At 41.8% G+C, this 27,361-nt stretch overlaps 1 pseudogene; it reads left to right on the forward strand.

Moving 5' to 3' along the window:
- The first annotated feature begins 2,037 nt into the window (after positions 1 to 2,037).
- Positions 2,038 to 27,092, forward strand: LOC117508873 (annotated as a pseudogene).
- Positions 27,093 to 27,361: the final 269 nt, after the last annotated feature.

The following is a 27,361-nucleotide window of genomic DNA, read 5'->3' on the forward strand; positions in this document are numbered from 1 at the left end:
AGAAACCGCTTTTTCAGTTACCTTTTTTGTTGTTTTTCATTTGTGTTGTGTTGTGGTGTGTTGTCTTGTAAACAAACTGAAGACAGACAGACAGACAGACAGGGATGATCACATGACATCTGCTCTTTGCTTGACTCTCAGAGGTAAAATCAAAGAATATCCCATCCTTTAAAAAGTACAGAGAGTAGTTATTCTGCTCTAGCGGTGAAATGACGAGAGCAGCTTTTGTTTTCTTGTAATTGTGAGTCCACAGCTCACTGTGGGATTTCAACATTCATGATGACTCACGTTTACCACGAAAGAATTGTCTCACTCTGGATAATCCATCTGCCGAGCCAACACTGCTTCACAATTCCACAAATTTTTACCTTGGAAAAAATTTTCAATTTTCAACAAATTCCTGTTAGAAGTGGCTTTTCATAAGCTAGATTGGACTACTGCAATGTTCTAGTTTCTGGTTTACTGCAGTGCTGCATTAGGGGTCTCCAACTGGTTCAAAATGCTGCTGCCAGACCTTTGACACGAAGCAGAAATTTTGACCACATTACACCCATTTTGGCATCCCTTCACTGGCTTCCTGTACCAGTGAGATCAGATTTTAAGGTTACTAGTCTATAAAATTGTTCATGGACTGGCACCTCCCTATAGCTGACCTAATTAAACCTTACGTACCTGCCCGGGCTTTGCGTTCTCAGGGTGCAGGACTACTTTGTGTCCCTCGGGTAAATAAAAACTCTGTGGGTCATAGAGCTTTCTTTTATCATTCCCCTATTCTGTGAAGTGATCTCCCTGCATCAATAAAACAGTCAGATTCTGTTGAGACTTTCAAGTCCAGACTTAAGACGCACTAATTTTCCCTTTCATATGGCTAGCATACTGGCATAGTATGTTACTATGATTTTTACTCTTTTAAATTCATTTTATTAGGAACCAGAGCGGGCCTCGACCTCACCTTTATCTAAATCCTGGGTCTTTTGAAGCTTAGGGCTAGTGGCCGGCGATCACCTTAGTATTTCTTTTGTTTTTCTTGTTGCATAATGCTGATAAATTATACTGTATTTGCTGTCTTTCTGATGCTTGATTCTGTTTTGTTTTTTCTTTTCTTTCTGTTTGAGGTGTGGCTCCATCTGGAGATGGGTGTGGTATCTGTTCCTGAAATGCTCCTGTCCTGTGCACCAACAGCATTTCCTGTATATTCGTTTTGTGAATTGTTTTGTAATTTATCTCTGTAGCATGGCCCAAGCAGAGGGTCACCCCTTTGAGTCTGGTCTGCTTGAGGTTTCTTCCCCAGAGGGAGTTTTTCCTTACCACTGTCGCCTGTGTGCTTGGTCTGGGGGTTGGTAAGGTTAGACCTTACTTGTGTGAAGCGCCTTGAGGCAACTTTGTTGTGATTTGGCACTCTATAAATGAAAATAAATTGGAAAAAAAAAAAACTGAAAATAGGTGGCCAAACATTCTATAAATTGCTTTAATTATACAGGGGTATCTGTATTTCATGAATTAAAATAATGAATTATGGATGTTATAATGTCTGATTATAAAGCTCAGATGTAATTACAAAAACAAATCACATCAATTTCTTTATTACTTTTATCATTTCATTTTTTATTTTTGTACAATACCTAAGGTGGCATTCTGTGACCATAGTTTTATCTGAAAATAATACAGAAAAATCCTTATCATTTCAGGTTTTTGTAATATTACCAATGTGACATGCTATGACCATAGTTTCATTTTAAAATATTGTACAAAAACCATTATTTCAAGTTACTGTGCAATAACATGTGCCATTAAAATATTTTTGTGTAATCTACAATTCATTGACAAAATATTTGTTGAAAATGACCATAAGAACTGGAAAAGTATTTTATTTGTGACCTGTTTTTAATTATGTAAACCACAATGTTAACACAGTAATAATAAAATAATATACCTTCGTCTCATACCTTTGAACTTGAACGCCATGAGTGTTTGACCTCTGGTCACAGGATTGTTTGGGGCACAAACTTCATCGTAACACAGGCGCAGGTGGGTCACGTGAGCTGAGGCTGCTGTTGTGTCACGTGAAAACATGGCTCCAACAAGCTCAGAAGAAAACATATTTGGTTGACTGGTTGTCGTTTATTTTCTGACTCTTTTTTTTTCCCAAACTGTAAAAAAAATGGCGAAAGTAGATATTGTCCCGTGGCGTGTTTTCACTTCATAAAGTTGATGTGGAACTAATCCGTCATGTTTGAAAGCGACGGCACAGCGTTAGCTTCGCGCTAGCTGTCAGCTGCTACAAGTGTGGAGAGGTAAGCTAAACACCACAACTCAGGATACACATTCACTAAGTGAACATTCTGATTTTCGCTACTTAATTTTTACTCAGTCTTACAACTAATCTGCATAGCTTCGGTCTGTAACTTTTAAGTGATGTTTGTTAATGAGTAACGTTAGCCAATTGTGTTTTGGCATCGTCAGAAGGCAAACTAAAGACTCGCTTTAATTTATCAAATAAAAATGCCTCATGTGACTAACTGCACCTTCTGTAATATGAGGATTTGTTCACTTTAAGATAGCTGTAAAAAGCAATCACTGTAAATGGAGTATTATGGGGGGTTTAAACTAAAATTGTAACTTTTCAAACTTTGACATTATACAAAGTATTCAAGCAGCAATAAATGATTTTTATTGTTATTAATCTTTTGACTGTGTGTAGGTCTGGAACTGTGCGAGATCCTGACCAACTATGTTTATACTAGTTAGTTTATTGATGGTCTGTGCAGGTTTTACTCATACACTCTCAATGGCTGGAGGGAAAGACTAAAGATTAAATAAACAAAAAAATAAGGCAGTTCATATTGATATGTTACCATATACAACCCGTAAATTGCAATTCTTTCAAATTGTATTCCTGCTTATTACAGTTAAGGGTCATAGGGGTGTTGTAGCCTATCCCAGCAGTGCAAAAGCCAGAGTACAGAGTACTTGGACAAGCTCCTAGTCTATTGCAGGGCCACACGCAGGCATATAAACTCATTCACACTGCTACTCGCACCTACGGTCAATTTAAAGTTTCCAGTTCACCTAAGTTGCATGTTGCTTCCTAATGCTTCCTAACATTTTGTTTTCAAACTCTTATGACAACTAAATGTTATTGAGGCTTCATATTTTGCAGTTTAAATGCAAACTTTATTACAAATAACGATAACACAACCTTCACTTGAATTGGCAGTTGCTTAGTCACATCACTCTGCATTTCCATAAAATAGATATCTTGTCTAATTTGGCCCCACCTAGCTCATGGCATAACAACCGCTTGTGTCTTGTCACTGTAAAACATGCACTCTGAATGAAAATGATGACAGCTGGTTGCTTTGCTTCTGTTTCTTGTAGCAAATGTGATCAAGAGGTGATGGGGCATTGTAAACAATGCACTCTGGGCCCCAGCTATGCTTGACAGCATTGTAAATGATGCACTCTGAGTGCCATTTACTGGAAAAACTACACAATGACACAACTTCCAACAGCCAAATTGGTTTTACGCATTGTTTTTTCAAAACGATAAAAGTTTTCACTCACTCACTCATCTTCAACTGCTTATCCGGGGTCTGGTCACGGGGGCAGCAGCTCTGGCAGGGGACCCCAAACTTCCCTTTCCCGAGCCAAATTGACCACCACCGACTGAGGGATCCCAAGGCGTTCCCAGGCCAGTGTGGAGATATACGAGGTCTGTTAGAAAAGTATCGGACCTTTTTATTTTTTGCAAAAACCTGATGGATTTGAATCACGTGTGCTTGCATGAGCAAACTTTGAACCTTCGTACGCATGCGTGAACTTTATCACGTCTGTCGATTGCATCATTTTCTGGTAAGCAGCCTTTGTGTGAGGACATGTGTAGTGCGCTCGGCAGATTTTCATTTCAAGTAAAAAGACGGAACGACTCGAGTAGCGCCGCATCAAATTTTGCCAGAAACTGGGCGACAGCCAGGTGGAAACCATTCGGATGATTCATATGCCTTCCGGTGACTTTTCAGTCGTGTGACTATCCGAGAAATTGTGGAAGAGGTGGGCATGTCACAGCATGTCCTGTGAGACTTCAACACGGAGGCGCTTTTGCGCCGCCGTCAAAAGCAGCATGAATTTCACCACCAATCTTTTCATGGCCAAATCTTCTGTCACAGTGGAATGTACCGAAAAAGTGCTGATGTGCACCTCTTCTGCAATTTCTGGGATAGTCACACGACGGTCCCGCATCACCACTGCGTGACCGTTGTGCGGATGTCTTTAAACCGGTTGTACAGCTCCTTAATCTGTGTGATGCCCAAAGCATCGTCACCAAAAGCTGTCTGAATAATCCGAATGGTTTCCACCTGGCTGTCGCCCATTTCCTGGCGAAATTTGATGCAGTAGTGCTGCTCGTCGTTCTGTCTTTTTCCTGGACATGAAAATCCGCCGAGCGCACCGCACACGTCCTCACACAAAGGCTGCTTACCAGGAAATGACGCAATCGACAGGCGTGAAGAAGTTCATGCATGCACATGAAGGTTCAAGGTTGGCTCATGCACGCACACGTGATTCAAATCCATCAGGCTTTTGCAAAAAATAAAAAGGTCCGATACTTTTCTAACAGACCTCGCAATCTCTCCACCTAGTCCTGGGTCTTCCCCGGGGTCTCCTCCCAGATGGATGTGGCTGGAACACCTCCTTAGAGAGGCGCCCAGGAGGCATCCTTACGAGATGCCCAAACCACCTCAACTGGCCACTTTCTAAAAATAGTCAGACCCTCCAGAAATGATTGATGCCAGGATTTCAACAATACATTCAACAAAAAAAATTCCATCAGTATACACACAAATATAGAGACATGTATATTTTAATGAATTGATTTATGCTTTATACATGACCAACTTTCTGTAAGCCATTGATTTCACATCTTTGAGGGCAGATATGGTGAAGCAGTTCAGGCTCATGAAGTACTTCTGTTCTTTTCCTGAATGTAGAAAGTGATGATCTTCATTATTTTTAAGTTTTGTATAGCTGAAACACTGTCCATGGATGACTGGGTAATCTACATGTTTGTTTATAATTTTTAAATATGTCTACACAGGAAAGGATAGAAGAATCGGTTGCATTTGCCTTTGGCGTCTGTGGTTTCTTTCTCAATGGATGTTGGAAATTTGCCTTCTATGAAAGACACAGTTGGACAGTGGTACTCCTAACACCATGGATTGGCTATCGCTTGCAGTAGAGAAAGACTTGGGAATTGACCGACGACAGCAAGGCCCAGGTCCCCGTCCACGGGAGCTTGTCGCCATTGTTCCTACGCGGTGGGTGGTGGGCCTTCGGGAGGGAAAGGTCACTCGATGTGCCCGCCTGGACAATTTCAGTGAGGCAGAAATTCGCACATACCTTCAGTGTATCCAGGCGAAGATACCTGCTGGGTGGACACGAGTGTCCATTCAGGGTCTGAGGAAAAGTAAGCTGAACTACAGCTTGGCCAGAGACCCATGTTCTCAACAAATGGAATTCACACTACAAGACTCCTTCATTCAAACCATGCAGTGTGTCTCACAGCATAATATCAGGTACACTAGATGGATAAATGTTGCTGAATCTTAATTCTACCCCTTGGCTCTTCCCCTTACCTCTTACCCTCCGTTTTGCACGGGCACAAGAGACAGAGGGATATCTCAATTTTCTTTTTGGAGCTAGGCGGAGGGCTACAAACCCCTCCAAATGGAGTGAATCTCAATGCACACTCCGTTTGGAGGGGTAGGAGGAGCTTACCACTGTCTCCACAGAAACAAACACAGCACCGAAAGAGCCGCACAAATGTAAGCGGCTTTCATTACAAATTACACTGTTTAGAAAGTTATAACTTGCCAAAAAACTTTACAGGCAGTTGCCTATGACAGCAACGTGTATGTTGCTGGATGCATGTTGCGTTGCGTATATTGTCATTCTGAGTAATATCATAACCTCGCTTGTGCGCTGAGGCGTTATAATGCATATTCACACAAATGTTCCGATAAGACACTTTTATATATCACAATGGAGAAAATCATGATAAAGGATAAGCGCGTTAATTTGTATGTTCATAAATCTTTGGATAATAGCGACCCCTGCTGTTGGATTTCAAGGTCTTTAATGCGTTTGTGTATTTTGTAAACAAACAGGGAGCCCTGAGCACACTTGTCTCCTAATAAGCTTACGGGCAAAAAATGAGAAGTTTCAGCAAATGGGAGTAAGTTGGAAAATATATACACACACGTATATGTGTAACACATAACCTGATGTCCTAATAGACAGCTATTATTTGTCAAGGAAATTTCTAAAGGTAATAGGACTGGATGCAAAAAATGGGAGAATTTGAAAAAGAAATATAAGGTTAACAGAACTAGATGCAGCCCATAACATACATACAGGTGCTGGTCATATGATTAGAATATCATGAAAAAGTTGATTAATTTCAGTAATTCCATTCAAAAAAGTGAAATTTGTATAATGTATACATTCATTCCATGCAGACTGATATATTTCAAGTGTTTATTTCTTTTAATTACTAATTAATTACTAATCAATCAATTAATGATTAATCAATTAACACTATTAATTACTACTAATATTAATTAATTAATGTTCATATTAATAATCATTAATCATTAATACTATTAATTATTATTACTGTTATTATTATGATAAATGACTAATTAATTAAATTAATTATTAATACCACAACATTCTCTGACGTGATTGCGATGCGTCGAAGAAATCTGCGACGACTTCTATTTCTTTGCATTTACGCAGAAAGGTGAGAAAATAAAGAGCAAACAGGCTACTGCAACAAGTTGCGCTTCGGTTGCCATATTGACAAACAGTGAATACGTCAGTACGGGCAGTTTGTGTCTTGTCACTGTAAAACATGCACTCTGAATGAAAATGGATGACAGCTGGTTGCTTTGCTTCTGTTTCTTGTAGCAAATGTGATCAAGAGGTGATGGGGCCCCAGCTATGCTTGACAGCATTGTAAACGATGCACTCTGGGCCCCCAGCTATGCTTGACAGCATTGTAAACGATGCACTTTAAACTAAAATTGTAACTTTTCAAACTTTGACATTATACAAAGTATTCAAGCAGCAATAAATGATTTTATTGTTATTAATCTTTTATTTGACTGTGTGTAGGTCTGGAACTGTGCGAGATCCTGACCAACTATGTTTATACTAGTTAGTTTATTGATGGTCTGTGCAGGTTTTACTCATACACTCTCAATGGCTGGAGGGAAAGACTAAAGATTAAATAAACAAAAAAATAAGGCAGTTCATATTGATATGTTACCATATACAACCCGTAAATTGCAATTCTTTCAAACTGTATTCCTGCTTATTACAGTTAAGGGTCATAGGGGTGTTGTAGCCTATCCCAGCAGTGCAAAAGCCAGAGTACAGAGTACTTGGACAAGCTCCTAGTCTATTGCAGGGCCACACGCAGGCATATAAACTCATTCACACTGCTACTCGCACCTACGGTCAATTTAAAGTTTCCAGTTCACCTAAGTTGCATGTTGCTTCCTAATGCTTCCTAACATTTTGTTTTCAAACTCTTATGACAACTAAATGTTATTGAGGCTTCATATTTGCAGTTTAAATGCAAACTTTATTACAAATAACGATAACACAACCTTCACTTGAATTGGCAGTTGCTTAGTCACATCACTCTGCATTTCCATAAAATAGATATCTTGTCTAATTTGGCCCCACCTAGCTCATGGCATAACAACCGCTTGTGTCTTGTCACTGTAAAACATGCACTCTGAAAGAAAATGGATGACAGCTGGTTGCTTTGCTTCTGTTTCTTGTAGCAAATGTGATCAAGAGGTGATGGGGCCCCAGCTATGCTTGACAGCATTGTAAACGATGCACTCTAGGCCCCAGCTATGCTTGACAGCATTGTAAACGATGCACTCTGAGTGCTATTTACTGGAAAAAACTACACAATGACACAACTTCCAACAGCCAAATTGGTTTTACGCATTGTTTCTTCAAAACGATAAAAGTTTTCACTCACTCACTCATCTTCAACTGCTTATCCGGGGTCTGGTCAAGGGTTTTTTTTTTTTCCCCCCCGTAAGGCGGAGAGGTGTCTCAATTCATAGGGCTAGAAGCCCTAACCCTATGTGAGTTAACTATCCCTTAAAAGTGGTGAAGCTAGAAGGTTTGTAAGTACAGCCCCAAATCAGAAAATGTTGGGACGGTATAGAAAATACAAATAAAAAAATCCTGCAGTGATTCTTACATTTACTTTGACTTCTGTTTTATTGTAGACAGTATAAACCTTGATATATCATGTTTTGTGTGGTCAACCTTATTTCATTTGCAGTGATGCCAGTAATGCGTTACTTAGTAATCTAATCTAACCACTTTTTTTGTAACGAGTAATCTAACGCATTAATCTTTCCAAATGAGTAATCAGATTAAAGTTACTTCTCCAAGTCACTGTGCGTTACTATTATTTTTGCATTGTGGGTCGACAGCAGCATTAAACTTGGTCCGTGGGCAGGGGGTCGGGGTTCGACTGAACTGCCCACTTTAAGTGAGCTGTGAGCTTTTCATCAGCTCCGACTCGTCCTCACCTCGTAAAGCGCGGTGACAACAGCACACCTGCACTGAGCTTTACAAAGTCATTTTTATGCTTTATTTTTCTCCTTTATTTAGAATTCTGAGCTGAGCCGCTCCGTATCGTCTCGTTAAAAACAGCTGATCCTCCGCGACGCGGTCAACAATTAACACTATTTTCCACTCAAATGCACCTAAACTCTCTTTCTGAGGACCACACACGATGTGAAAATGCAGTAAAACTTTCTTACCTGTAAATCTGGTCCTGTTTTCTACATAAATAAATGTTATCCATTCTTTGTGCTCAAACACAAAAGCAGGGGCGAATCTAGGTGGAATGGGGGCATGGGGCAGGGATGTGCCCCCCTCCCCCACAACACCCCTAGATTAAAGGTCCAGTTTTGAAGCCGTTTTTTTTTTTTTTTTTTTTTTTTTTACTACAACTACTAATACTACTTAATAATAATTTTGACAAGTAAAATGTTTATAGAGAATTTAAATGTTAGAAAAATGTTAGAATTTAATAGTTACATTTACAAACAATGTAGGTTAGAAATTGCAAGTTTTACTGTTACAGTGCGGTCAACAGTTAAATATGAGGTCAAGAAAGATTATTTTACTTTTTATAAAACAGTATTTATTTTCATTGAAGTCAAGAAAGGGTGACTATAAAGTGAGTTTTGGCAAAACGGGTATCATTGTCATGTTGAGATGGCAGAGGGTTGTTGTCGGCAGCTGGGGAAAGTAACTAAAAAAGTAACTAGTAATCTAACTTAGTTACTTTTACAATTGAGTCAGTAAAGTAACTAAGTTACTTTTTCAAGGAGTAATCAGTAATTGGATTACTTTTTCAAAGTAACTGTGGCAGCACTGTTCATTTGTTAATATACGAGGTCTGTCAATAAAGTATAGGTCCTTTTTATTTTTTTCAAAAACTATATGGATTTCATTCATATGTTTTTACGTCAGCCATGCTTGAACCCTCGTGCGCATGCATGAGTTTTTCCTCGCCTGTCGGTGACGTCATCCGCCTGTGAGCACTCCTTGTGGGAGGAGTCGTCCAGCCCCTCGTCGGAATTCCTTTGTCTGAGAAGTTGCTGAGAGACTGGCGCTTTGTTTGATCAAATTTTTTTCTAAACCTGTGAGACACATCGAAGTGGACACGGTTCGAAAAATTAAGCTGGTTTTCGGTGAAAATTTTAACGGCTAATGAGAGATTTTGAGGTGATACTGTCGCTTTAAGGACTTCCCACGGTGCGGGACGTCACGCAGCACTCCCAGGCGCCGTCGTCAGCCTGTTTCAAGCTGAAAACCTCCACATTTCAGGCTCTATTGATCCAGGACGTCGTGAGAGAACAGAGAAGTTTCAGAAGAAGTCGGTTTCAGCATTTTATCCGGATATTCCACTGTTAAAGGAGATTTTTTAATGAAAGACGTGCGGGCGGATTGCAGCGTCAGCTCGCAGCCGCCGCGACGCTCCGCCACAGGAAAAACACCTCTGTTGGAAGCCTTAAGGACAAGTTGGAACATGTCCAGCTGTTAAACAATTTCTCATATACTCACTCCACTGAAAGCCATAAAAAGCCGCCTGGATTTTACAAATGGTTATCAACACGGAGGTGTTTTTCCTGTGGCAGCCGCACCGCGCCGGCTGCGTCCCGACGCGCGGACCCGTCCGCACGTCTTTCATTAAAAAAAATCTCCTTTAACAGTGGAATATCCGGATAAAATGCTGAAACCGACTTCTTCTGAAACTTCTCTGTTCTCTCACGACATCTTGGATCAATAGAGCCTGAAATGTGGAGGTTTTCAGCTTGAAACAGGCTGACGACGGCGCCTGGGAGTGCTGCACGACGTCTCGCTCCGTGGGAAGTCCTTAAAGCGACAGTATCACCTCAAAATCTCTCATCAGCCATTAAAATTTTCACCGAAAACCAGCTTAATTTTTCGAACCGTGTCCACTTCGATGTGTCTCACAGGTTTAGAAAAAATTTTGATCAAACAAAGCGCCAGTCTCTCAGCAACTTCTCAGACAAAGGAAATCCGACGAGGGGCTGGACGACTCCTCCCACAAGGAGTGCTCACAGGCGAATGACGTCACCGACAGGCGTGGAAAAACTCACGCATGCGCACGAGGGTTCAAGCATGTCTGACGTAAAAACATATGAATGAAATCCATATAGTTTTTGAAAAAAATAAAAAGGACCTATACTTTATTGGCAGACCTCGTACATCCATTCCTACATTACAAGCTTGCAACACATTTTAAAAAAGTGGACACTATAGCATTTGTTACTTTGTAATTTGCCATTCCTTCTCACAATACTTAAGGCATATGTTGTCATATTTTGGCATCTGTTGCTCTAAAATCTCAGCATGCTTTTCTGTATTAGTGCTGCTATCACAGAAGTGTAAATTACCTTTGTCAAGGGCACTGACACACCCTACAACAGTGGTGTCCAAAAGTATTCCATCATTAACATCACTTCGAGCAGATTGGATGAGTTCATCAGTGAAATCACCTGCTGGAGTCAGTGGCTGCAAAGAAAACCTGCACCCTCTTGGCTGTTTTTGGAATATTTTGGACACCACTGCCCTACAACATACCACGATAGAGCCTGGCTGGACTTGTTGGTGATAATCATATGGATGGTCCTTTTCATCTGTGGTCTGGAGCATGTGGCAATGTAAAAATATAGCCAGCAACACTCAAGTGTCCTTCTTAATAAAAGTTTTAATGACTCACGGCAAGGTGACAGGATCAGGAGCACAGACGCGTTTCGACTAGGTCTTCATCATGTGGCACGCATTTCTTAAAAATGGGTGTAACTCTGTTATGGTGCTTGACAAAGGTTTCTCGAAGTCGTCTGCAAGTGATTTAGCACCAGGTTCTCCACAAACATGAGGTTTGAGGGAGGAGGGGGGCGGCCGCATATCCGGCCGCGCCCCAGTCCAGTCACGAGCGGCTCTGCTCACCGGGACCCTCTCGGGGGGTGGCCAGCTATCGGGGGCCAACCTAAAATCCACGACACTTCGGTATCGCTTCGTTGAAGCAGGATTCTGACTTTGAGGCGTTCAGTCATAATCCCACAGATGGTAGCTTCGCACCATTGGCTCCTTAGCCAAGCACATACACCAAATGTCTGAATCTGCAGTTCCTCTCGTACTGAGCAGGATTACTATTGAAACAACACATTATCAGTAGGGTAAAACTAACCTGTCTCACGACAGTCTAATCCCAGCTCACGTTCCCTATTAGTGGGTGAACAATCCAACGCTTGGCTAATTCTGCTTCATAGTGATAGGAAGAGCCGACATCGAAGGATCAAAAAGCGACATCGCTATGAACGCTTGGCCGCCGCAAGCCAGTTATCCCTGTGGTAACTTTTCTGACACCTCCTGCTTAAAACCCAAAAAGTCAGAAGGATCGTGAGGCCCCACTTTCACGGTCTGTATTCATACCATGTGGTTATAGCAGCTATTGATGAGTGAGAGTTCTTGATGCGGTGCCGTCTGAGGGACCAGAGACCATGGGTATTCATCTTAGGCTTGCAACCTTGCTCTTTATGCATTGAAATTCCTCCATATTCTTTGAACTGTTTAATGATAGTATGCACTGTAGAGGGAGAAATATGCAAATTCCTTCCAATCTTTTGTTGAAGAACATTGCTTTTAAACATTTCAAAAATGGTCCGAATGCATTTGACAAACTGGAGATCCTCTGCCCATTTTTTGCCCCTCAAATGCTCAAGCCTTTTGTGGATACTGCTTTTGTACCAAATCATGAATACAGTTACTTGTTGACATCATCTGTTTGAAATAACATTTATTTATTTATTTTACCTCACCTCATTATGAGCCCTAAATTGCCTCGTACCACCTTTTGTGGAATGTGTTGCAGGCCTTAACTGCAGGAATGGATGTATATTAACACTATTACAATGTTAATATTAAATATTAACATGAAATGAAGTTGACCGCACTAAACGCAAAATACAGGGTGGGCCAATAAAATATTACCACTTTTTAAATTTGTACAATTTCCAAAATAACATAGATTTCTTTTTCATTTTCAGGAATATCAATTTCTGAAAATGAAAAAGAAATTCGGAGAATCCCTCTTGAGATGTGTGGCAATGTCATCACAAACTTAAATGTGCGTATTGCAACTGTAATTCACAGAAGAGGAGCGTGGTTGAACATGTCATCAATTATTGAACTGTGTGGGGAAAAAAGAGACAAAATGGGAAACCTTTGGTATCAAATGTTAATTTGATGCTTCTGTTACAAGTCTGTAAATAAAATGTTCAAAAAGTTCTCATCTCAAACTTGTGTATGATCAAAAAGTGGTTACAATTTACTTGTATTGGCCCACCCTGTATCTTGTGTTCATACTGTCTGCAATGAAACCGAAGTCAAATGAATGTACACTCAACAAAAATATAAACGCAACACTTTTGGTTTTGCTCCCATTTTGTATGAGATGAACTCAAAGATCTAAAACTTTTTCCACATACACAATATCACCATTTCCCTCAAATATTGTTCACAAACCAGTCTAAATCTGTGATAGTGAGCACTTCTCCTTTGCTGAGATAATCCATCCCACCTCACAGGTGTGCCATATCAGGATGCTGATTAGACACCATGATTAGTGCACAGGTGTGCCTTAGACTGTCCACAATAAAAGGCCACTCTGAAAGGTGCAGTTTTGTTTTATTGGGGGGGGATACAGTCAGTATCTGGTGTGACCACCATTTGCCTCATGCAGTGCAACACATCTCCTTCGCATAGAGTTGATCAGGTTGTCAGTTGTGGCCTGTGGAATGTTGGTCCACTCCTCTTCAATGGCTGTGCGAAGTTGCTGGATATTGGCAGGAACTGATACACGCTGTCGTATACGCCGGTCTAGAGCATCCCAAACATGCTCAATGGGTGACATGTCCGGTGAGTATGCCGGCCATTCAAGAACTGGGACATTTTCAGCTTCCAAGAATTGTGTACAGATCCTTGCAACATGTGGCCGTGCATTATCCTGCTGCAACATAAGGTGATGTTCTTGGATGTATGGCACAACAATGGGCCTCAGGATCTCGTCACGGTATCGCTGCATTCAAAATGCCATCAATAAAATGCACCTGTGTTCTTCATCCATAACAGACGCCTGCCTATACCATAACCCCACCGCCACCATGGGCCACTCGATCCACAACATTGACATCAGAAAACCGCTCACCCACACGACGCCACACATGCTGTCTGCCATCTGCCCTGGAAAGTGTGAACCGGGATTCATCCATGAAGAGAACACCTCTCCAACGTGCCAAACACCAGCGAATGTGAGCATTTGCCCACTCAAGTTGGTTACGACGACCAACCGGAGTCAGGTCGAGACCCCGATGAGGACGACGAGCATGCAGATGAGCTTCCCTGAGACGGTTTCTGACAGTTTGTGCAGAAATTCTTTAGTTATGCAAACCGATTGTTTCAGCAGCTGTCCGAGTGGCTGGTCTCAGACGATCTTGGAGGTGAACATGCTGGATGTGGAGGTCCTGGGCTGGTGTGGTTACACGTGGTCTGCGGTTGTGAGGCTGGTTGGATGTACTGCCCAAATTCTCTGAAACCACCTTTGGAGACGGCTTATGGTAGAGAAATGAACATTCAATACACGAGCAACAGCTCTGGTTGACATTCCTGCTGTCAGCATGCCAATTGCACGCTCCCTCGAATCTTGCGACATCTGTGGTATTGTGCTGTGTGATAAAACTGCACCTTTCAGCGTGGCCTTTTATTGTGGGCAGTCTAAGGCACACCTGTGCACTAATCAGCATCTTGATATGGCACACCTGTGAGGTGAGATGGATTATCTCAGCAAAGGAGAAGTGCTCACTATCACAGATTTAGACTGGTTTGTGAACAATATTTGAGGGAAATGGTGAAATTGTGTATGTGGAAAAAGTTTTAGATCTTTGAGTTCATCTCATACAAAATGGGAGCAAAACCAAAAGTGTTGCATTTATATTTTTGTTGAAGAAGTGTAAGAATCACTGCAGGTTTTTTTTTTTTTAACCTTCCCATACCGTCCCAACTTCTTCTGATTTTGGAGTTGTGCGTGCGTGCGTGCATGCTCATGCACATACTTCTGTCATTTGCCTCTACAGTCATTTTTTTAATGCTACGCATCCAATACTACACTTTAAATGGTTGTAAATTTTCTAAATGAGTAATTTCAAGAAAACATCATTTAGCATGTAATTAAAATAAACTTTTTAAAGGTTAAAATGTTTTCTTGTAAGTATATCCACCTGAACCTATGCACATGGAAGATTATATCTCATGAATCCTGCTTATTACATTTTGTGGCATGTTTGAAAAATAAAAAAGCAAAGCCAATAACAAAGTAATGGATGAATGTAAAATGACTGAATTGAACAGTGTTGGAGGTAAAACATGAGTCTGATATTTTCTTCCTTTTACAGGAATCTATGGCGTGAAGCTCATTACAAATATGTGCAGCAATACGCAAATGCAAATGAGCAGTTGCATGTTGTAGCAGTCGATGCAGTTCGTCAAGCACTGCAAAACCTCTTGAATTCAACATTCACCTTACTTGACCGCCTGTCACCGTCCCTTTCTCCAGCCAGAGAAAAGGACAACAGAGAATGGTTTGCTGTCTAATTCTGCTTGCTGGTCCAGGTCCCACTCAGACCATGTGTGCCCAAATATTCTCTCTGCAGAATGCCTGCTGGAGACAGCAGAGATGCTCTATGTTCTTCTACCTTATACCCAGTATTCCCTCCATGACATTGTCACTTATAGCCCAGCCAAGCTTGCTAACAGCCATGCCAAAGTGCTGTTCATCCTCTACCAACTAATCATTGCCCTGGAGGCATGCCACATAGCAGGTGTGTCTTGTGGAGAGCTGTCCCTACTGGATGTTGCAGTAGATGAGCAGCTATGTGTCCGCCTCAAGCTCCACCTTGCTCACTATGAAGATCTAGGAATGGAAACCAGACATGTTGCAGAGACAGAAGTGTCAAAGGTTGGCCTGCCAGTCAACAATGCATGTGTGAGTCCTAATAACAGACTGTGCCAAGACTGTGTTGATGTGCTCAAGATGTTGGTTCTGGATTGGGTTCATGGAAAGTTAGTAAACTTCCACTACTGATGGAGCTCAACAGGTTAGCAGGACGGCGAGAAGGAGACCCAATTACCACCCAGTGCTGCCATGGGTGGTGGATTTTCACAGTGCCATTTGGAAAATTCAGAGACCTAAAGAGGTCCAAGTTCAGGCTTAATAAAGGAGATAAGCAGCTTGACTTCACGTATGAGATGACAAAGAAGCTTTGGCCTGCCAGCAGGGGTGGGTGGAGCAGGTGGGGGTGGTGTATGTGGAGACCTTGGTAGTTCTGTGGGTTACTGGTGTTGCTGGGCAGTCTGAACACCTTCATGTACCTCATCACATATCTGATGTGCTCTCAGACATTACCTACTATGTCTACAAAGCCCGACAGACACCAAAAGCGGTGGTTGTGCAGCCATGTTAGGTCCAGTGGGAGCCGAATGACTACCCAGCAAGTATGGAACGCATGCAAAGCTGGACGCCTGATGAGTGCATCCCAGAATTCTACACAGATCCTTCTATTTTTTGCTCAATCCACCCTGACATGCCAGATCTGGATGTGCCTTCCTGGTTGCAACTCTTGTGAGGATTTTATTGAGGTCCATCAGCAACTTCTGGAGAGCAGAGAGGTGTCCCAGAATTTACATCACTGGATAGACCTTACCTTCTGGCTATAAACTGTCAGGCAAAGAAGCCATCAAGGCAAAGAATGTGTGCCTGCACCTAGTAGACAACCACACCAGTCTGACAACTTATGGCGTGGTTCAGCTCTTTGACCAACCCCACCCTCCTCGTTTATCCCTTGCCAGTATTCCCCGGTGGAACCTCCTCTCCTAAGCCTTGCTGCTCTTAATGTGCCTTCTCTACACATTCCCGTCATTGATATGATGGATGACACTGTTGATGGAATGGTGCCAGAGACCACAGCTGTGAATCTACTGGCTGGTCCATGGAAGACCGTGATGATGAGCCTTGAACAAGGCACAGAAGCACTAGACTCATTAGCTTCCACTGGCCCATCCTCTTCGGTCTCATCTTCTGTTCCACTGCCAAACATTAGTGCAGCAGGAGTTAAGATAGCAGGTGAAAATGCAGCACTTATTGTGTCTCAGTCCCCGTGTTCATTCCCTGGTGATTTCACAAGCATTGCAGGTCCTGGTTTACGTGGTGCCATCTTACAGAGGGGGGTTGTGGTGAACAAAAAGCACGGGGAGGTGAACATAACTGCTCATAATGCTGAAGAGGTCAAGATTATCCTTCCTGAAGGCTTCAATGCCTTGCAGCCTTTAGAAGAGCTTGAGAAGTTGAACAATTTCCTGGTAAAGAGCCTTCAGGCTGAAGTATGGCACTCACCAATGCCAAATGAAACGGCAAGAGAAGTGCCAATAAATGACTCTCTACCTTTTACACAGCTCTATCAAAGAGATATGCCAGGCACTAGGTGTTTCATTGCTGAAATATTCTTCTCCTCAAAGTTGAGAGGTCTAAACAAGGTGCCGAGCTCAGGCAGCGCTTCAGAGCTGTAATGAAAATGTGTTCTTCCAACCTCCGTGATGTGCCACTGCCTCTGCATCATGCCCTTGAGACGCTGTTGCTAATACGGAAGCACTCTGGAGTGTCACACAATGACGCGTGTGACTGCCCACATCCGCTTCTCTTCAAGTATGACCCAATTTGCAACGGCATCCCTCCACCAAACCCCTGCCTGCTGTTGAACCCCATCATCACACCCTTTCCTTTTCCTTCCTATTTTTCAGCACTTCATCGTTTTATCTTTTCTTACCACAGGAAGATGGAAGCTATTTGCACCCTTCAGGGGAGAGATGTGGTCTTCCAGCTTTGGCAGCAGCTTGAGATGCTGTTGCATGGTAACATCACAGCTGAAGGTCTTGAGATCCTGTTGCCATTCATTCTAGCCCTCATGCTTGAGGAGTCCACTGCTGTGTATGCTGCTTGGTACCTTTTTGAGCCCATCTCCACAGTGCTGGGTCCCAGAAATGCAAACAAGTATTTGCTGAAGCCACTAGTTGGCGTGTATGAAAACCCTCACTGCCTGAGGGGGCGGTTCTATCTCTACACGGACTGTTTCATTCTCCAGCTCATTGTAAGGCTTGGCCTGCAGGCCTTTCTCTCCAACCTTCTCCCCCATGTGCTGCAGGTCATCACCGGCTTTGAAAGCTGCCTCTCAGGGTCTGGTGTGGACACTTGCAAAGGGATGAGGATCAGCACCTGTAATGCAGGTGAGGAAGAGGAGGAGGACTTCACTGCGGAGATGGGCGGCCATCATCAGGGGTCTGTTAGCGGTTAATATGGGAAGTAGCAGTGGAGCCAGTGCAGGCGCTGGGGTTGTGGGAGGAAAGTGGTTTGGTGGACTATTCCTCAGGCATCAGTCTCAAGACCAGGTGTTCTCTCCTGAGGCAGAGGACTTTCCAAATGGGTTCTATGTCAACAGTGGCGCAGGATTGGCATCTGGGAAGCAGAGAAAAACCACAATACCCCATTCAAGGAACAAGACCAAGAGTCTTTGAGCGTGGGAAAACTCAGTGACAAAAGCAGCACGAGTGAGCTCTCATTAGGTGACGGGGACTCCATGCGGGATCGAGCTAGTCTCAAATCAGCTGACAGCAACCAGGATCTCAAACAAGCAAGTGAAGGAGAGGAGGGAGGAGAGCTGGAGGAAGAAGAAGTAACAGAGGACTAACGAGGGTAAACGGGGAGAAGGTGACCCTGCTGTACCAGACCTGGAACTCTCTGGCTACACAGCAGATTCAGGAACTACAGTTGCCACTCCTTGAGGGAGAGTTTGTGAACGGAATGGCTCTGGAAGAAATGACAAAGGAATTTTAGGAGAACACGAGGAAGAGAGGATGATAACGATCCTTCAGAACAATCTGAGGAGAAAGAGCAAAAATTCTTCTTGGTGAGTCTGGTGTGTTTGTGTAAAGCAGGCATTTTATTTTATGTGATCTTGTTTAATATGGTTTTAATGGTCTTTCCACCTACAGACACAGTTTGCAAAACTGTTAGATGGTTGTCTGCAAAGCTTGGACCTACGGTGACTTCTCGATATGTGGCCAGACATTTGCTGCATTTGCTGACTAATTGTTACATTGGTGTGTAATTTGGTAATATGTCCGCTGACATCAGTTATATTTCTGGGATGCTGTTTTTTTGTAAACAGTCATATATTTCTGCCTTTTCTCCTCCACCTATAGGGCACCAGAACCACCGGTTTGTGCTTCCGCTTCAGAAGAGAGCAGACTGGAAAGTGTGGGAATGGGCAGCGTGTATGAGAGAAAACCCATAGTTGGTGACCAGACCGCGATCCCTGTGTTGGATGTCTGATCTACATAGCTCAACTTTATGGAGAGCCTGTCCTCACCTATCAGTATCTACCCTATATAGGCTTTTTGGTGAGGATAAGGGGTTAACCATGCCCCTGTATTGCATTGAATTTTTTTTATATGTATTAACAAAATGTAATTTGGAATTTATAAATATCTGGGTTTTTTTTCAGGTTCTCCACCTTTCTTCGCAGCGCCCTAAACACCCGTAAGGAAGCAAGCCTGCTTGGCGCTGCTTGTGCTCGCGCAAAAGATTATTGTTTTTCTCTCTGATACCACTCTTATGGACATGCTTATGAAGATTAACCGGGATGTCCTGCTACCACTACTGGACCTACTCACTTCTCCACGTTATGGGGTAAATGCCCATCTGCAGCCCGACACCTACAGTGCCCTCCAAAGTATTGGAACACTTGGTCTTTCACACATTTTAACTTGTTTATGCCATTTCAAATACAAAAAATACAAAAAATAAAAAATTCTACATTCTACAAAATCTCTGCAACTTGATATAAATCATTAAAATATAAACGCCAAGATGATGGGTTGCATAAGTAATCAGTCCCTTTGGTATAATACAACCCCTGGAAAAAAATTATGGAATCACGGCCTCGGAGGATGTTCATTCAGTTGTTTAATTTTGTAGAAAAAAAGCAGATCACAGACATGACACAAAACTAAGTCATTTCAAATGGCAACTTTCTGGCTTAAGAAATCAGGAAAAAATATTGTGGCAGTCAGTAACAGTTACTTTTTAGACCAAGCAGAGGGAAAAAAATATGGACTCACTCAATTCTGAGGAAAAAATTTATGGAATCATGAAAAACAAAAGAACGCTCCAACACATTCACTAGTATTTTTGTTGCACCACCTCTGGCTTTTATAACAGCTTGCAGTCTCTGAGGCATGGACTTAATGAGTGACAAACAGTACTCTCATCAATCTGGCTCCAACTTTCTCTGATTGCTGTTGCCAGATCAGTTTTGTAGGTTGGAGCCTTGTCATGGACCATTTTCTTCAACTTCCACCAAAGATTTTCATTTGGATTAAGATCCGGACTATTTGCAGGCCATAACATTGACCCTATGTGTCTTTTTGCAAGGAATGTTTTCACAGTTTTTGCTCTATGGCAAGATGCATTATCATCTTGAAAAATGATTTCATCATCCCCAAACATCCTTTCAATTGATGGGATAAGAAAAGTGTCCAAAATATCAACGTAAACTTGTGCATTTATTGATGATGTAATGACAGCCATCTCCCCAGTGCCTTTACTGACATGCAGCCCCATATCATCAATGACTTTGGAAATTGTTCTGTTCAGGCAGTCATCTTTATAAATCTCATTGGAATGGCACCAAACAAAGTTCCAGCATCATCACCTTGCCCAATGCAGATTCGAGATTCATCACTGAATATGACTTTCATCCAGTCATCCACAGTCCACGATTGCTTTTCCTTAGCCCATTGTAACCTTGTTTTTTTCTGTTTAGGTGTTAATGATGGCTTTCGTTTAGCTTTTCTGTATGTAAATCCCATTTCCTTTAGGCAGTTTCTTACAGTTCGGTCACAGATGTTGACTCCAGTTTCCTCCCATTCGTTCCTCATTTGTTTTGTTGTGCATTTTCGATTTTTGAGACATATTGCTTTAAGTTTTCTGTCTTGACGCTTTGATGTCTTCCTTGGTCTACCAGTATGTTTGCCTTTAACAACCTTCCATGTTTGTATTTGGTCCAGAGTTTAGACACAGCTGACTGTGAACAACCAACATCTTTTGCAGCATTGCGTGATGATTTACCCTCTTTTAAGAGTTTGATAATCCTCTCCATTGTTTCAATTGATATCTCTCGTGTTGGAGCCATGATTCATGTCAGTCCACTTGGCGCAACAGCTCTCCAAGGTGTGATCACTCCTTTTTAGATGCAGACTAAAAAGCAGACCTGATTTGAAGCAGGTGTTATTTTTGGGGATGAAAATTTCCAGGGTGATTCCATAATTTTTTCCTCAGAATTGAGTGATTCCATATTTTTTCCCTCTGCTTGGTCTAAAAAAGTAACCGTTACTGACTGCCACAATTATTTTCATGATTTCTTATAGTGTTTCTTAAAGCCAGAAAGTTGCCATTTGAAATGACTTTAGTTTTGTGTCATGTCTGTGATCTGCTTTTTTTCTACAAAATTAAACAACTGAATGAACATCCTCCAAGGCCGGTGATTCCATAATTTTTGGCAGGGGTTGTACCTGTAAATAATCAGTTTAATTGCCAGTTTTCTTCAGACAAGTCAGGGGATGGATACATGAATATTTCTAAGTCACTGAATATGTCTTGGACTTTATTTACATCAATTATGAAAAAATACAAACAGTATGGCACTCTATGGCAAATCAGTATGGAGTACATAGCTCTCAAAAACTGAGTGAGTCTGCAAAAAGGAGAAGAGCGTGGAAAGCCACCAGTGTCTACCATGTCAAGTCTGAGAGCATGTACTGGTGTCGCGCATTGCCACATCCACCACATCATGGAATTGGCCCAGGTTCTGGATGTCAAGTCCGCAACTGGTTCATCCTCCCCTTTTGAAACAGCCAGGTGAAATTTTGGCATCCCCTTTACCTTCTTTAGCCACTGGGTTCCTCAACACTGAAGGACCTGCATGCTGCATCATGTCCAGAGAAATGTGCCAGAGTCCAAAAAGTCATTGAAAGCCTTGATGTTAGTCTTAATCTGGGACAATCATAAACCCAGAGACTCCTGATTCCTTGCTCTGATTCTCAAATACTGCAGTCAGGGTCTACCTCTCCACCACTTTCACTGAAATGTGTCCATGTTTGAATTAAAATAATGTTGGTACTCAGTGACAACGGTAACAAAAATATACCCTCCCTGGAGCCAGTATCAGGATCAGACTTTGTCATATAATAAACATACAGTATAATGGAATTAAAAACACTGATTCAAAATGATCAGAAATGATAAAATGATAAATAGGAATAAAACTAATAAATACTGATTACTAAGCAGTATTTAATACTTACAGGGACAGGAGTTGTGAATTCGCATTAGCTATAAACTCCTTGTGCATCACATCAGCTGCAATTTTTTTTTTTTTTTTTTTGTGCTATGTTTGATTGCATTGTCCCTGCCAAATAAATTAAACAAAAGTACATAGAAGGATAAATTAAAAAGTCAGCAAACAAAATTAAGAGTCCAGTTTAAAAACTAGTAAAATGTCTCAATAAATACTATGTCTTCATGTTATTGAACTATTCCAACTTTGCAACTGCTCTGCAGTACCAAGTGTTCTTTAGCCTTGTTGTCCTTGTTTTTAATGATGTATGACGCCTCCCAGAGGGTGGAATACTTTGTGGAAAAAAATGTTCTTGGACCCACCTCTGTGTCTGATCAAGTCCTTCTTGACCACATTCTTACCATTAAACAAAATGTCATAAACCAGGTTAAAACATTAATGAGTTGGTGGTGACACCAAACAGAGAACATTTGAACTGGTGTGTAAACTCTTGTGTTCTGTCATTTCATCCTCTCTTGGATGTTGTTCTGTTCTGCTGTACTCAGGTTTCCCAGTGGGGTGCAGACACGCACTGTTGTTTGTCTGAAGACGCTCAGTCTGATGGCTCTGATCTGTTTACGTATTGGGAGGGAGATGGTGCAACAGCATATGGCCGACACTCTGAGTCGGTTCTTCGCTGTTTTCTCCTTTCTGCATTGTCTGAAGCCTCAGGTAAACTCTCACATTCAAATCTGCATATAGTCCCTCTGATCTGTTTTTAGAGCACTTTATAAATATGTCAAGCTTTATGAAAAAAAATTGTTGAAAAATGTAGGAAAATAATGTGACCAAATATGAAAATGAAACCGATTCATATCTTCTCCCTGTACAACCCCAAATCAGAAAAAAGTTGGGACTGATTCTTATATTTACTTTGACTACTGTTTCATTGCAGACGGTATGAACCCAAGATGTTTCATGTTTTGTGTGGTCAGCGTCATATCCTGTAATATACATCCATTCCTGCGTTTTCTAAAGACCATGCAAAATTTTAGCTGCAGTTTGACAGAAAACGCATGGGAAACCTGAGCCCATGGTGGCCATATTTGAAATCTCATATATAGCCATTTGTCAGCCATTTATGCAGCAATTGAGCTGTAATTTGCTACATGGGTTGCAATCAGTAAGCCTAAAAATATACCCAACAGGTTTTGCAAAATTTTTAATTTTGACTTTGATATGACCCTGGACTGTGATCACACCCACTTTTCCAGTTGTCACTTTAAACATTATCTTCTCAGAAACCACTGAACCAATGAAGGTGAACATGGTGTGTGTGTTCCTACCCATGAGGACACCAAAGTTTGTTCGAGGCATTCCATTTTGATTTCAGATATGGCCACAGTGGTGGCCATCTTGAAAATGTCATATGTAGCCATTTGCCAGCCATTTATGCAGCAGTTGAGCTGAAATTTGCAGCAAGGGCAGCAATCAGCAAGCCCAAAAACAAAATCTCATGGTTTTTGTGAATTTTTAGCTGCAGTGGGCTTATATCATGGGTCACCTATCTGTCGGCATCGTAAACGTCGTGTGTAAACGTAGACTTCTCCAAAACTACTGAGTAGAGCTGAAACAACTAATCGAGTTAATCGATTAACATCGATTATTAAAATAGTTGTCAACTGATTTAGTCATCGATTAGTTGCTAAATACCTTTGTTTTACCACAAATGTTTCATTTCTTCCATATAATCAACCGAGCTTTGCTTTGAATCTTGAACCAGTGATGGAGTGCGTCGAGTTGCTGCTTTGTTGGTTTCATTTGTTTTATTTCGCTTTATCTTAATTTTTCTCCACTAAAACCCTATGTCTGTGAGGAATATTTACCTTTTTTATGTTAAACTGACCTGTTATGGTCTTCTGAAACAGTTGATAGATGTATTTTATGCTAACGCCGATGCTAACGCGTTAATAGGTCTACGGCGTTTTCGATGTTAAAGTTAGCATTAATCTGCTGGCATTTCAGCATGTTTGTGCATTTGTTTTCTGTATAATAATTAATGGCTCAGCGTTTGTCAAAAGAGTCAAATGTATGACAATTATAATATTTTTAATTTATTTGTATTAATATATTATAATAGCAACAATAATAATAGTAATAATAACTAATAATGCTACATACAATTTTAGAGAAAGAGACATGAGTCACATGTGTCATTGTGAAATGACCACATAGTTACAAGTTATACAGAGAATGTTGCACATATGAGTCAGGCTACAGTTTTTGATATAGGTTTTATGGTTAACTGGTTATGCTAATTGCTCATTTGCAGCAACAAAATACCTATTTTTTCACCATATATTTATAACATATGTTTCAATGTTTTATGGAAACTCAGCACCTTGATAAAGCAATGTCATTTGAAATAATTATTCTTGTTCTTTATTAAAACTGTTTTATTCTTTTATTATTTTATATTTCAATAGCAAAGGGACATTTGACGATTTGTCGATTTTCAAGTATTTTAAGTTTTCAAATAATGTTCTGTTGTTAAATAAATGGAAGAGAGAAAAATCGTTTCCCTGGCACATTTTTAAAAAAACTCCCCACTAATCCGATTAATCATGTCGAAACCCCATCAGATTAATCGATGATCCAAGTAATCGTTTGTTGCAGCCCTACTACTGAGCCAGTAAAGCTGAAAGTTGGCAAAAATGTTCCATCTTATAAGGACACCAAAGTTTGTTCAAGGCAGTCTAGTTCAATGTAAAAGATGGCCGCCATGACAGCCATATTAAAAATGCCACAGAGAGCCATTGGTCAGTAGTTTTTGAAGCTGTTGAGTGGAATTTTGTAGAAGGGTAGCTCCAAACATATCCAACAGGCTTTTAAGATTTTATTTTATTTTACCTTGATATGACCTTTGGATTTGGCCATGCCCACTTTTGTAACTGAAACTGTGATGTCTTCTATCATCTAGGTGAGTTACAGTGCCCATAGCACTATTTTTTTATTTTGGAATGTGTTGCCGGATTGATTGCTGGATTAAATGCAGGATTGGATGTATATATGAACAACTTAAATTAAGTTGACACGACAAACTTGAAAAATCTTATGTTCATACTGTCTGCAATGAAACGGAAGTCATAGTATATGTAAGGATCACTGCATGTGTGAGTGTGTTTTGTTTTTTTCCCCCTCTCTCCATTTTCCATATCATCTCAACTTTTTCTGATTTGGGTTGAACTTATCACGACCCATCACTTCTAAGACTATACATTGTTTTGTACGTTATTAGTTTACACGTGAAACAAACAAAACTGATGTAGTCAGTTCTTAACTTATGCTTCAGTTGGACAGCGCCCCTCGCAGGATTGTTGGAGAAGTTACAGTGGTGGACGTTTGCACACCAGAGGGGTCAAATGTGACATACGAGTTGGGAGTACTTGAGGAGTTGCAGGCAGTGTTTGACCCTGAGATGGCCTACGCCTCCTACATTCCTTTTTACTGTCTCATCGGTAGGAAACATCTTTTGTGACAAATAAGAAATGTAGAAAGATGCACACATAAATCAAATCAAACATACAGTTAAGCTGCAGTGTTTCGTGCCGGCATTGTTGTTTGACTTCTGCAGGTGATGCAGCAATTCGCAAACTGGTCCCAAACCATGAGCTGGTGTGGCAGCTGGCTCAGTCCTGTCATCAGAACACTGGCCCAGGGAGTCCAGATGCTAACCTCCCAGCAGCATCGCGGCTGGAAGTACATCCCTCCTCCTTCAGCAGACATCCCACTGCACAGTTCAGTAACCCCTCCCCTCTGGCTGACTCCCTCCCTGAGTCTGGCATGTTTGGCAGCCACCTGGTGGGAAACCGTATCCAAGTGTCCCGGGACACTGATTATGGAGGTAATTCCAGACTGGGCTTGGCCAACTCCTGGGGGCACTCTCACAGCACCCTTTCTGTTCCCATCAACTCCACCGTCTCCTCTTTCAACGCTGCAGCTGCTGGTGCAGTGTTTTCTTCGTTTGTCACCTCCTGGCTTATAGGCTCCACCCCTGAGGACAGTGCCCTGAAGCAGGAGCTCCCTCGCAGCGGCCGCTCCTTGCAGGGCAACTGGCTGGCCTACTGGCAGTATGAGATTGGCCTCAACCAGCAGGATCCGCGCTTTCACTTCCACCAAATCCGACTTCAGAGCTTCCTGGGTCACTCAGGCACCACAAAGTGTTTGGCGACATTAGTGGGAGAGGATTACTTTCTTTCTGGAAGTAAGGACAAGACTGTAAAGCTTTGGTCCCTCTATAACTACGGTGATGGAACACAGGAGGTGGAGCCTAGACTGACTTATAACGACCATCGAAAATCAGTCTTCTATGTCGGACAGCTTGAAGCTTCGCAAGAGATCGTCAGCTGTGACGGGACTGTACATCTGTGGGACCAGTATACAGGTAGGAGAGATCAAACGCAGCTAATTCCTGCTCTTGGATGCATACTTTGTGTCCCAGTAACTGTCGCCTTTCCTTTGTTGGTTCTAGGCAAACAGATTCGCTCCTATGAAGCTGTGGATGGAAAGAATCCCATTACAGCCGTCAGCACCATGCCAGCTCCACACTGCAGCGTCGTCTTTGGCAGCGGAGATTCTGTTCTCCGCTTCATCGATCCTCGCAAACAGGACTGCAGGTTGCTATTTCTCTGTTCAGGCTTATTCGCTTGAAACACACCATAAACTATCATGAAGCGGTTTAGCTTTTTTATCCCTCTACGTGCACAGCAGAGTAATTTCAGACTTCAAGAATGACTAATCTTCTTATGTTTACCCCCCCAGCATGAATTTCGTCTGGCGTACAACAATGTAAACGCTGGCCTCATCCGGTATCTGGCAGTGAGCCCCACAGGGCGCACTGTCGCTGCCGGTTTCTCGTCTGGCTACATTGTTCTGCTGGATGCGCGCACAGGGCTTGTTCTGAAGGGCTGGCCGGCTCATGAAGGAGATATTCTCCAGATGAAGGTATGCAAAAGCTGAATGTGTGCACATTTGGGGTTTGTGTGTAGCAGAACAAGGCTGCACCTGTGCAGCTGCAGCAACATGCCCACTGCCGGTGTCGCAGACCGAACGGCCCGCCCTAAAAATTGGTCTGCTTGCCTCCACTGCGCATCTTCACCCAAAGTGGTCAGAGGGAATAATGGGATTATTAATCTTCAGATGACAAGGTAAAACCTGTTAAATCATTCTAAAGTCAGTTTTAACCAGAAACGAGGCCGTTTTAAGTAGAAACGAGGCGATAATCAGTG

Source organism: Thalassophryne amazonica, chromosome 4 (genome assembly GCF_902500255.1).
Source record: "Thalassophryne amazonica chromosome 4, fThaAma1.1, whole genome shotgun sequence".
Lineage (NCBI taxonomy): Eukaryota > Metazoa > Chordata > Actinopteri > Batrachoidiformes > Batrachoididae > Thalassophryne > Thalassophryne amazonica.